Raw genomic sequence first — 13,116 nt, 5'->3', positions numbered from 1 at the left:
GCTGCTCAGCCCCTTTTTGCTTTCCCAGGGTGGGACCTTGGGTTCTCCTCCTGCTCTCAGGTTGATGATGAATCAGTAAAAAAAGACACCCCAGGCTGCTGGCCTTCAGCTCACCAAAGAAGGAAGAGGCACATCTCAGTCAGTGTGAGCTTGCAAAATCTCTCCTCACTGTGACTTTGAATCAAGTCAAACATCAGAGGCTGTGCTCAGGGCTCAAACCCCACACCAAAGCAGGCCACCCCTTTTCACTTAGTGCAAAGAGGAAACTACTCAGCAGCCTGCAAACCTGCAGAGAGCAGACACTAATTGCATAAATTCTTTATTATTGTTATTATTTTTCACCTTAGATGAGGGCTGGATACATCCAGCTGTGAGCAAAGCTCTCTCCCCCTCTGCTCCCCACCGACTGCACCGCAACAGCGCAGACAGGCTGCAGGCAGCACACAGGACTCCAGAGAAGATGCTGCTTGAAGACAAGGGGGGGCAGGGGGAAAAGAATGTATTCCTTCAAGAATTCATTACACACCACACCCCTCTCCCCTTTGCTCTCCCAGAGAAAAGTATCTGCTAACAAAATTTATCTCCAGCATCAGAGAAGCAGCAGGATCTCTGCCCTTAGGCAAAGAGAGGGAGATCAGAACGGGATTTCTGTGCAAACATGAACCGAATCCCAACTTCCCTCACAGGAGAGCAGCCCCATCCTCTCAGCCAGGCAGCTCACTGCTGAAGGAAAGCCATGCAGCAGCTCCCATTATGTGGAACAGACATTAATTGAGGGCATAAGGCTCCGATTCAGCTCTCCATCTCTGTTTTTTCCATGGCACATTATAGGGGAGTGTGGGTTGCAATGCAGACACCTGCAGGGAAAAGCAGCCCAACCCATCTGTGACAGTGATATAACCTCCTTTTATTTAGTTGGTTGGTTATTTGTTCTGCCCTTTTCTCCCCACCCCCCACCCCCCCTTTCTTTCCTGGTTAAAGCTTCCATTTTAGTGTTTTTTTTAAATCAGTCCTGCTAGAATAGAATAGGAATAGAATAGGAATAGAATAGGAATAGAATAGGAATAGAATAGGAATAGACCAGACCAGACCAGGTTGGAAGAGACCTTCAAGATCATCATGTCCAACCTATCATCCAACACCACCTAATCAACTAAACCATGGCACCAAGCACCCCATCAAGTCTCCTCCTGAACACCTCCAGTGATGGTGACTCCACCACCTCCTCAGGCAGCCCATTCCAATGGGCAATCACTCTCCATGTGTAAAACTTCCTCAGATGTGAGGAGTCTCTCCCCACTTTGCATCTCCCTTTCCTGCCCATGTTTTCAACTCCCACATTGTAGAGACCTGCAATTTGAAAAACAAAACAAAAAGCAACAACAAATTTGCTCCCCCCCCCAAAAAAAAAAAAAAAGAGGCTTTAAAATAAAACTGGAGAGGGGGAAAAAAAAAACCACCCAAATTATAATCAAGAAAAACAAACCCAAAGCTCATTTCCAACAGAACCTTAAAAACACCCTCATGAGAGGCCCACACCCTTCCCCTAAGATAGAAATTAAAGCCCCAGCCACCCACCACCCAGCCTCGTTAACAGGAATCCTTCCATTGTTTACAGTCACTTACACACATTTTGGCCCCTGGAAAAAAAACAAAACCCCAAACCCTGGGAACAGCCCTATCCTGGCACAGCAACAAGCCAGATAAGAGCCTGGATTTTCCATCTCCAGCTCCCCAGCCCCTCGAGCCGTGCCAGCAGGGGACCTTTCAGCAGCAGGGCTTCAGCAGGCTGCTCTCCGGGCTGTGCCTTTCCCCAGGGGATACCTGCTCTCATTGCCACCCCTGTGTGATGCTGGGAGGGACAACACATGTTGGGTTCATGCTGTGAGATGATGCTGGTGTGCATGAGACTTGTGTCCCTGGCACATCCAGACTGGAATTTGCTACACCAGCATTGATGCCAGGAGGTATCTAATGCCAAACTGGACACCTAGAGCATGGCACACATGATCAAGGGTCAAGTCTAGCAGGGTGTACTAGCTGATGCAGAAGGTAAGAGAAGACCCCAGACTGCCAGACCAGAGGAGCAAACATCAGACTGCCAGCACTAGCAAATAGAATAGAATAGAATAGAATAGAATAGAATAGAATAGAATAGAATAGAATAGAATAGAATAGAATAGAATAGAATAGAATAGAATAGAATAGAATAGAATAGAATAGAATAGAATAGAATAGACCAGACCAGCTTGGAAGAGACCTTCAAGATCATCAAGTCCAACCTATCATCCAACACCACCTAATCAACTAAACCATGCAACCAAACACCCTATCAAGTCTCCTCCTGAACACCTCCAGTGATGGTGACTTCACCACCTCCCCAGGCAGCCCATTCCAATGGGCAATCACTCTCTCTGTGTAAAACTTCCTCCTAACCTCCAGCCTAAACCTCCCCTGGTGCAGCCTGAGACTGCAGCCATGGGACAGACGTCACCAGCAGGGCACAATCATCACCCAGTGCCAAAGCCAAACATCCCTCCATGGCATGGAAAGAGGTTCTGAGAGGCAAGCAGCACTGTGGTCAGCATGATGGGGTCAGCTTTGTGGTAGGCTGGGATCCCACTGGCAGGATCTGTGAGAGCTGCACATCTGACAGGAGGAATATTGATTCTGTGGGAAATTTAAGAGAGGATGTTCTTCCCAACAACCTGATTTACCCACTTAAAATAGAGCTGTATTTAATTGTTGCTGACAAAATGCTTTCAGCTCTAATGCTTGTGGACATTATTGAGTGTATCAACCACCATCCCAATAGTCCTCAGAAGATCTTAACCAAAGGTGGCCCCTTGAGCCACCCTGCTTCCATCAGGGAGCCAAATACATCTGCTCAGGTTGGTGTTGCCCACCTGCCTCTGCCACCCAGGAACCAACAGGCTCTGCTGGGAGGGTAAAGAGCTAAGACTTTGGGAAAAATTAATCACCCCCACTGTGGTGTGGGATGTTCTGGCAGGGTGGGATGGACTAGATGACCTCCAGAGATCCCTTTCCACCCCTGTCATTCTGTGATCCTATGTTTGCTCCATACAGCTCCACCATCTGGATTTGCTGTCTCAGGCAAGGCTCTTGTCCCTTGGTGAACTCCACAAGAACTTCATTATTTCACTGCTAAACCATGCATGGCAGCACTCCAAAAAATTCATCTTCCAGTCCACCTAGCAGGTCAAGGTCAGTCACCAGCATGCAAGAGTGGGGGGCCTGAAGCTGGTGATTTGACACCAGCAAACCTCCAGCACAGCAGCTCAGACCTTCCTGCAGCACATGGACAGCAGCATCCTATAGCTGCTATAGGGTACTGGTAGCAGTCTGTTGGGACAGGACAAGGGGTGATGGTTTTAAACTAAAAGAGATATTTAATGTGGAGAGAAGGTGAATTTTTATTTCCTTTAACACACTGAGGGTGATGAGACCTTGACCCCAGCTGCCCAGAGGGGTAGTAGATGCTCTAGCCCTGAAACCATTCCAGGTCAGGCTGGTGGGGTCTCTCAGCAACCTGCTTTAGATGGGGATCTTAGAATCAACCAGGTTAGAAAAGACCTCAGAGCTCATCAAGCCCAACCTATTACCTATCACCCAACACCTCCTGACAACTAAACCATGGCTCCAAGTGCCACATCCAATCCTTCTTAAACACCTCCAGGGATGGTGACTCCACCACCTCCCTGGGCAGCACATCCCAATAGCCAATTACTCTTTCTGTGAAGAACTTTCTTCTCACCTCGAGCCTCGATGGCCCTGCTGGCTGCAGGAGGCTTGGAGTAATGGAGACCATTAAAGGTCTCTTCCAACTCAACCCGTTCTGTGACTCTCTGATCAGCCCACTCGCGACAGCAGCGACGATCAGCTCCACCACATCTTGCTACCTCCAGGCACTCCAGACTGTTCTCCCTTGAAGCCCACAGGAATATTATAAGCACATCTTCTAGAAAGCTGAACCATCACACTTCAAGGGGACAAAAGCTCCTTAAAATTCAAATCAGCCCAAACCCTGCCCGGGAAGCAGGCTGCTGCCGGTGGGGCTCGGCTGAGGGGAAAGCATCTCTGCCAACAGCCTCCGCCTCTACCCAGGCACAGCTCCGGAGGAACTCGCCTTATCTCAGGCACAAACCATCCAACTGCAACAAAATGTTTTGCTAGCAAAACGCTCCCAAAACGTTAGCACAGCTCTCTGCAGTGCCAACACCACCGGCTTCAAGCTGAAATCAGAGGCTGGGAGCAGCTCTGCCGCTGCCTTGCTTGCGAGGCAGATTTGTGTGTTTCTAAAGTACCTTATTTTTAGGCGCAGTTATCAACCCCCACGTCACCATCCCTGCCCTACTTTCTCTGTTTTTCTGCATCTCCTCTTGGCCACAGCCAGAGATGGTATGTTGGCCTGACTTGACAATACAGTTCCCTCTGACATTCAGTGCCATCAAATATTTACCACTCCTTAGTTTGAAAACCTGCCTTTGGGTACTTGATGTTAACCGGGCTATGGGAGTGGGGTGCCAGAATCGCTGGCAGCTGCTCTCCTCCCTCACAGTCTGCTTTGCTTCTGCCATTTCTGGGATTGCTGCACCCATCCATGAGCAAAAGGTTTAGCCAAACTACCTGAAGGGAGGTTGTAGCCAGGTGGGGGTTGGTCTCTTCTCCCAGACAACCTGCACCAGAACAAGAGGACACAGTCTCAAGCTGCACCAGGGGAAGTTTAGGCTTGAGGTGAAGAGAAAGCTCTTCCCAGAAAGAGTAATTGGCCATTGAGATGTGCTGCCCAGGGAGGTGGTGGAGTCACCATCCCTGGAGGTGTTCAAGAAAGGATTGGATGTGGCACTTGGAGCCATGGTTTGGTCAGCCACGAGGTACTGGGTGACAGGTTGGGCTTGATGATCTCTGAGGTCTTTTCCAACCTTATTGATTCTATGATTCCTTCTCTCCTGTCTGGATGGATATGCAAACAGCCAGACTCCCCCAGGGGAGAGACTCTTCCCAAAGATACTGAGGTTTAACAGTCAAGAACTTAGCTGGGAAGAACAGCTGCCCATGAGGAAGACTTTCTGGAGGGTGTCCCCCAGCACAGGTCCCCACCCTGACATTCAGAACATACCTCAGCTGAGTATTTGCTCTGTCAAGCAGGTTTATTTGGATGGTGTCCTGGTAGTGAACGGTAAATTTGGGCAGCAGGGGCATCTGAAAGCCAGCAATCTGCTCTGATCCCACAGATGGTGGAGATGGCCCTTCTGCATCCCACTGACAGCTCTGTAGCACCAGCTCCCACCAGCTTTGATGGGCTAGGCAAGTCAGCAAGCAAAGCCCACCCAGTACAAAGCCCTTTCTTAATTTCACACACCAGATGAACTCATGCTCCAGACCTCAGTAACAAGAAGTCAAGTCCTACACAAATCCCCAAATCTCAGCTTAGCACCATCAAGCAGGGAAAACAGTGGTGGCTATTACAGGACACTTCACAGCCAGTGCAAGGCTTAAGCCTTGCCTGGTCTTTCTCCTTGGATGGGTACTTGACCTTTGAGCTGCTGAGCAAGTAACCAAGCAGAGTTTATGGCTGTGAGATGCTGCCAACGTCCAACATGGCCACATGGAGCCACTGCAGAGCAATGCTTGCACTTGGGGTTTTCCCCATACACAATGTTGTGTGGAGCAGTTGGGACACAATGGAGGCAGCTGGCATCAATCAGTGAAGCTGTGCATCTCCAGGCTTCCCTCCTAGGCTGGCCCCTCTCTTCTGTTCCAGAATTACCCCTCTGCAATTCCCATCCCTTCCAGCTCAAGGGCAGAGCATCAAGCCATGGCGTGTGAAGTAGCCCCTCACCTACAGAGGAGAGGCAAGAGCTAGCGAGCACACTCACAAGGGAGGTCTCCTGGCAACACAGGGTGAGGGAAAAGGAGGGGGGAAAGTGCTGCCAGCATGTTTGTGTGCACTTAGGGTGGCATTGCCAACCCTGTAATTGTTGCATAATGAATTTAGCAGTGGAGTTCAGGAGCTATGATTCACTCAGGCCAAAAAACCCATGAGTCAGCCCCCAAAGAATCATGAGATGTGAAAATTACATACATTTCACTTGAGCTTGACAAACCCCAGGCAGCAGTGTAAAGAGTGGAGTGTCTCAGCACAACTCACACCGTGATGCAAACATCTCCACTCCTCCTCCTGGCCGACGCAAGATGAGAGCAGCACGAGAGCAGCACCCACGGCGCCCGCTGCAAATAATTTACGCCTGCCACCGGTGCCCAGCTCAGGTTATCAGCCCCAGCTCAGCAAAAGGCACCTGATGCTTACCTACTGCTCACACTGACTCACCCAAGAAAGGTGATAAGGTCCCATCCAGCCTAAGAAAAGATCTTTGTGGGGGATGAGCCCGCAGGATGCTCGTTTCACTCTGCGCAAGCAGCACAGCAGCTGGAGAGAGGATGGGAGGCAAGCAGAGGGGATGTGGGGAGCTGGCAGTCAGGGCTGGGGGTGGGGAAAGGAGTGCAGATCTCTGCAGGGCACTGAGCAAGAAATGGGGCAGATTTATCACAGAAAAGGGTCACAGAACAGTTTTGGCTGGGAAAGACCAAAAGTCCAACCATTGGCCTGACACCACTGTTCCCATTAAACCACGTCCCAAAGTGCCATGTCTACACATGATCTGAACACCTCCAGGGATGAAGACTCCACCACTCCCCAGGCAGCCTGTTCCAATGCCTGACCACTCTTTCAGTGACAGGCAGGCAGACCTGGTACAACTTGAGACCATTCCCTCTCTTCCTACCACTTATTACTTGGCAGAAGAGACTGACCCCACCTCACTCCAACCTCCTTTCAAGGCAGTCATAGAGAGCCAGGAGGTCTCCCCTAAGCCTTCTTTTCTCCAGACTAAAAACTCCCACATCCCCCAGCTGCTCCTCACAAGACTTGTGCCCTAAACCCTTCCCCAGCCCTTCTCTGGATCTGCTCCATCACTTCAATGTCCTTCCTGGAGTGAGGGGCCCAAAACTGACCACGGTATGAGGTGTGGCCTCACCAGTGCTAGGTACAGGGAAAACCTCAGGCACAAAAGGGTGTTTTCCTAGCTCTGCTGGGTGCTCTTGCTGAAGTCATGCCCTCTATTCTGTACTTTCAGAGCCTGCATATTTGGAAAGTGAGATAGGGTGTGAATTCAAAGCAGAACAACTATTCTGGGTTAACTCCCCAGGTGGCTTCTTATTCTAGAGTGGCAGTACCTTTTCCTAGTTTAATTCCCTTCAAAAATAGATTGGGCCAGTGGTTCTGATCTGCAAGGCCATGGTAGCTGGCCTACTGCTTTTAGAGCAGCCTTAATTAGACCCTGGATATGGGGACATGGGGTGCTGCAGGATGTTTGGAAATGTGGTATTTACCCAGTCCTGGAAAGAAACAACTGTGGGCAGGAGGGTCTGCACAGAGCCTGCTCAGGCAGGATCTGCCACACAGCAGCTACCCCTCCAGCAGGTATGCAGAGGGGGGACACCTAGGCATGGGGACAGCTCACCCAGCGCCCTGCCAATCCTCAACCAAACAGCACCAAGGGAAGCTCACAGTCTGCACTTTGCATGCAACCAAGAGCCTTCTCACAAAGCCATTTCTGTTCATTTGGATTTATCAGGCTCCCATTCAGCCTCATTAATCACAGCCTATCACACTCCTTCGAATGCAAACACAGGAAAGTGCCAACAACCGCACGCCTAGGCTAGGCCTTCTGCTGCTGGAACTGGGGATGGCTCCGAAGCAGGAATGCCAGCCCACCTGTCTCATGCTTTTCAACCACTTCCCATGGGATGAAATCAGCTGACTATTCTGGGAAAACACACCAATCTCCTTCCTTGTCAGCTAGCAATGTTCAGGGATAGCAAACAGAGTGCTGTGCAGGAGGAAGCACATCCCTGTGACAGCGGAGGGGAGAGGCGGATGCGTGGCTCCCGGTAGCACCAGCACACGGATGCTGCCTCTGGACGGAGGGACATCCAAGCCACTGCTGTCAAAGGCTTTGAATTTCCTACCTGAGCCTCCAGGTCCAGAGATCTTGCAACTCACCTAATCCACATCAAACAATACAACATTTGTTTGCTTTGTATGGGTATTAAGGCTGAGCCTTCCTGGGGCTATTGTTTTTTTTTCCTTAGTGCCTACGTGGCTCTTAACCCCAGCACCGACTGCTGCTGTGAGGTGTGCAAGGAAAAGAGCACTCAGGAAGAGCTGCAGTGCTCTAAAAGTGCCACTTGCCCCAGCTAGCAAAGGTGCCACTGGATTCAGACTCAGCCCAGCATCACCAGCTCTCACTGATGAACCCTTCCCCACTTTGCCATGAGACTCAGGCTGTAGCACTCATTCCTCTCACCTCCCAAAGCTGGACAGTTTTTTTCCACTGCCCTTCATCCGTGCTCTTTGCTCACACCAAGTGCACTGCTGCCCCCAAGAAGCAGGAACAATCCCAGTTCCAGCGTGGAAGGTGCAGGCAGCCAGCTGTTCACAGCCACAATTACCAGTCCCTTATCGTGCTGCTGGCAGTAAGACAAGCTGTGCTCCACGCTGAGCGTGTCACCAAGAAGCACCCAGCTGGGGGTGGGCTTTGGCTTACTCAGAGCCATGGTACCATGGTCCTCACAGAATTATGGAGGCTGGAAAAGACCTCTGAGATCATCAAGTCCAGCCTATGACTTAACACCATGACATCAGCTAAACCATGCCACCAAGAATGGGTTGTCCAGGGAGGTGGTCGAGGCCCCGTCCCTGGAGGTGTTTAAGACTGGGCTGGACGAGGCTCTGGCCAGCCTGATCTAGTGTGGGTTGTCCCTGCCCATGGCAGGGGGGTTGGAACTAGATGATCCTTGTGGTCCCTTCCAACCCTGAATGATACTGTGATACTAAGTGTCACATCCAATCTTTTCTAAAAGACCTCCAGTGATGGTGACTCCACCACCTCCCTGGGCAGTGCCATTCCCGTTCCTCCAACCCCTCCACCCCAGCCTGCAAAGCACCTGGACTCTGCTGGCCTTTCAGGAGCGTCACCTTCAAAAAAAAAAACCCTCAAACCAACCCAAATTAGCTAAATAACACATTTTTCAAGAAAAACCACCACTGGACAGTTTGGAAGTGACAGCCCACAGCGGAAGGTGCCCTAACCAAGACCCTGGTGAGAGGCACAGCTGGTGTCGAGCGGCAGCGGCGCGGGCAGGATGGCGCCGTGGGGATGAATGAGCGAAGGAGCATGTGGGGAGGAGATGAGGAGCCCCAAGGAGATTGATAGGAGATGACAGGTTTCTAGTAAGATTGTGATAAGCCTCTTTAAACTTCCCTAAAGGATGAGCCAGCTGGCAAGGCCAGCCTAGGAGGTGGTGTAACTCCACTAACAGCCTTGCAAAAAGCCAACAGCTGACCCCTTTCACACCTCCTGGCTCACTCCTGCAGCTCTTTAAGCAAACAGGGCTGAGTCTGCTATGCCTGGATGCTTCTACACCAGCACTCACCTGCAATTACTGCCCTCCTCACAGAGAAGCCACCAGCCCTGAACCATTCTCAACAAGCAAACAGGCGGCGAGGTCGGGCTGACCGTTACTGCTGGCTGAGCCCTCCCAGCCTGCTCTCCCCAGGCCTGACCCAGCACGTCTCCTTGCCCACGCAGGGCTAATCCTGACCCCTGTCAGGGCCAGGAAGCTGAGCTCCCCAGGTACAGCTGGAGAGAGGCACGTTGCTCCCGAAAAGAGCTTTGCCAAAGCAAGGATGGGAACAGCAAGGTGATGAGCATCAGGATTTGCGCCTCCTTTCTAAACTCAGCTTTGCTGGGGTCCCCAGCAGAGACGAGTCCTCCAAAAACATTACCCACAGCGAGCAGTTTCACTGCCTGAGGAAGAGGAGAGGGCTCTCCAGAGCTGAAGGCAAGCTTGAAATGTGAAGGGTTTTATACTTTGAGGGACAACACCTTCGAGCTCTGCTGGAGGTGGAGCAGGCACTATGCCCAGGTATAGCTAACATGTCCCATTTCCAGTGGCCTCAACAAAGCCCCATAAGTGTTTGGAACTGGAGGGATCAGCTGGGGCAGGTGAGGGTTTCAGAGGGAAGGAGAGCAGCAGCCAGTCTGTTTGATACCAGGCAAGTTTTTCTTCTGAGGCCAATTAGCTGGTGATATAATTTGCCCACTGAGGTCACTGAATCATCATTTGGCAGTTTCAGAGGAGCCAGGATGAACTGCAGGCTAACCTTCCCCCTCCAGCCCAAGGAGTGATTCAAGCTGCAGTTAATGATAGTGGTTCATAAGTATCTGGCAGGGGACTCGAGATAGCAATTTATTGCCCAAAAAGAGATTGACCTCTTTCACGCCAAGCCAGCGAAGCCTGAGAAGATGTAGGACCTGCCTTTGCCATCTCGCTTCACAACCATTACATACCTGAAAGCTGCCGATGTAGGTAACAGCAGAAAGGAGAAGCAGACCCAAAACCAGGTTAAGGGAAGGTCACAGCTAACACTCACTTTATCACCAGCCTGCAAGAGACCCTTTTAAGGATGGGAAGAAGCACGGAGTAGCATCCCCAGAAGACTTTCTAGCACAAAGCCTGCATTTCCCTGAGTTTACATAAGAGTAAGAAAAAAAAATGAAAGTGAGCCATCCCCTCATCCACAAAAGCTTCATTATTTGTCAACCTCAGGCTACACAACCAGTAAACACTGGTTGGTGTTTTTCTTCTTACTGGATGAAACGTGCCTGGAGGCAACCGGCGGTTCATAAATTATTAAACCAAAGGGGAGGGGGGGTGGTGGAAATAAGGTCCCAACAAAGTGGCTTGCAGTAGCACCAAAGCAGCCAGTACAATCGGTACCAGCTCAGGCACACAAGAGTCAGTTCTCCTGCCAACCAGAGGCTCAACAAGAAGACATTGTTAGGCATGGGCAGCCTGGCCACGTGGTCCCGGGTGGCAAGGAGCAGCCGGCGGTATCTCAGCGGTTCATCGCATCCGCCACGGCCAGCTCAAGCTCAACGCTTCAGACCTTATTTTCCTTGTGAAGTAGTCACTTCTGTTTTCCACTCAGAAGGAAAATAAGCACCTTTTTTTTTGTTGTTGCTGGTGGTGGTTTGTTTGTTTTTCTTTTTTTTCTGTTTTGTTTTGGCTTTTCTTTTTAACCTCCTGGGAGATCTCAGGACATGAAGTAAACTCCACACCACCACCACCACCACCACCACCCCCCCAAAAATAACGCAGTGAGAGGACTTTCAAGATCAGCCCCAGGTTCTGGTCCAACACAGAGTTGCAGAGATTAAACAAGGAAGGGGCAAAAAACCCAAACACACACAGAAAGAAAGGAGCATTCCTCACGTTCAGGATTTAACACACCACATCTCTCACAATGAACACGATCTCCCCCCTCCAGACTAACCTCAGTGTCAGCCAGGAAGAAACCCTCCTGCCTCTGCCATACCTGGCCCTCCCAGCGGTGAAAAAGCACCCAGCTGTAACGGCAGGGCTGAGGGCAGCAGGTCAGCGAGGGCTGGGTCAAGGTGAAACCTTGGGCAGCCGCTTATCCTGAGGCTCCTGGAGCATATGGTAGGGACACAGGAGAGCTCAAGAGGTTTGGGGGAGGATTTCCCCACGTTTGTGAGCCCTCCGCTTTCCTTAGGGGCTTCTGAGAAGCCACTTTCTCTGCTACTCTTCTGCTGTAGCTTGGAGCATCCTCCTCAAGCAGTTACTACAGTGCAGAAAAGGTCTTTTCGTGAGAGGTAAGCAAGGAGAGAAACATGAACTTGTTGGCTTGTCAACAGAGTCAACCCAAAGCACTTCTACCACCACTGACATCTCAGACCCTGGAGCTGTAGAAGAGGCTGAAGTTCAGGGTGAACTTTGCCTGCTGAGCCAGTACCTGAAGGAGACTCTCTCTGGGAAAGACCTTCACCATCTCGCACAGAAACCAGCAGTGACAATCCCGGTGCCATTGCAGGAATGACGGTTCCTTGCATTTTTGCTGCCTCCAGCATATTCCCTCCACACCCCAATCACGCCGAAGGGGAGAGGAATTCTAAACACAACCAGGAACCCCGACACACAACAAACCCCAGGGATCCGCACCTCCTGTGCCTCTGGCTTCGGCACGATGCTCCACGGCACAGGCAGGGACGAAAAACCAAAGCCAGCGGGAGTGACATCTGCCTTGCAGCGGCGATTCCCTCCTCAGCCCCAGACGCGCTCAGGGCGGGCTCAGCCCAATTTACTGGGGGGCTTCACTGGGGGCTCCAACAGGGGCTGCGCTCCTGAAGCGCTGGGACCGCACCGCGATGGAGTTACCCAAACTCCGCGCCGTGATTGCGGCCGCTGCCCTGCCCGCGGTGGGGACCCCGCGGAGCGCTCCGCGGCCCTACCCACGCCCCGGGGGACAGAATGAGGGACACAGGACACACGTTCGCCCACCCCGCCCCCCGCAGTCTCCTCTGGAAAGAGAGCGACGAGCCCCGGCGCATCCCGTTCGGGCGCTGCCCGGGCCGGCCCCGCAGCCCCGCACTTACCCGCGGTAGCTCCGTAGGAGTGGGCCCGGCCGGCGGCAAACACGAAGGGAAGGAAAGAAGGAGGCAGGGAAGGAGGCACCGGCGCCGCGCAGCCCCGGCCCCGGCCCCCGCCCGCCTCCAGCTCCGGCTGCGGCCGCAGCTCCGCCCCGAGGAGGGACCGCGGAGGGGGCGCGGCCGCGGAGGAAGGCGCGGTACCGGCGATCCACAGCCCGGCCCCTCCGCCGGCCCCGGCAGGTGGAAGGCATCGAGCCCAGGAGCATCCTCGGAGGGGGGGGAGGGGGACTTGGGAACAAGAGAGGTTTGTCCGCCTTCGGGTGGGCGGTGTGGCTGGGGGGGGGGGGGGGAGTGTAATTAAAATAAATGAAATAATAAATAAACAAATCAACAAAGCTCTTGGCGTTCCGTTGTAAGGGGTTGTCCGTGTCGGGGTGGGTGGTGTGGCTGGGGGGGGGGGTGTGCAATTAAAATAAATTGCATAAATAAACACATAAACAAGTGCTGGGGTGAAGAAAAAAAGAGCTCTTAGCATTCCAGTAGAAGGCTGAGGGGTTGGGGAAGGGGCTGAGGGGTTGGG

The 13,116-nt window shown here is 52.1% G+C and overlaps 1 protein-coding gene across 1 annotated transcript in view; it reads right to left on the bottom strand.

Moving 5' to 3' along the window:
- PPP1R16B (protein phosphatase 1 regulatory subunit 16B) overlaps positions 1-12,627 on the bottom strand; it is a 66,930-nt gene extending 54,303 nt beyond the window's left edge. Inside the window, exon 1 of the mRNA XM_068150128.1 lies at positions 12,543-12,627. The gene's annotated coding sequence lies outside the window, so the exon portion shown is untranslated. The remainder of the gene's footprint in view (positions 1-12,542) is intronic.
- Positions 12,628-13,116: the final 489 nt, after the last annotated feature.

This window comes from Melanerpes formicivorus, unplaced genomic scaffold (assembly GCF_026170545.1).
Source record: "Melanerpes formicivorus ecotype bairdi unplaced genomic scaffold, bMelFor1.0.p_v2 SCAF_19, whole genome shotgun sequence".
NCBI classification, from domain to species: Eukaryota; Metazoa; Chordata; class Aves; order Piciformes; family Picidae; genus Melanerpes; species Melanerpes formicivorus.
Note: the sequence above shows the minus strand (reverse complement) of the source record. Positions and strands in the feature narration are given on the sequence as shown.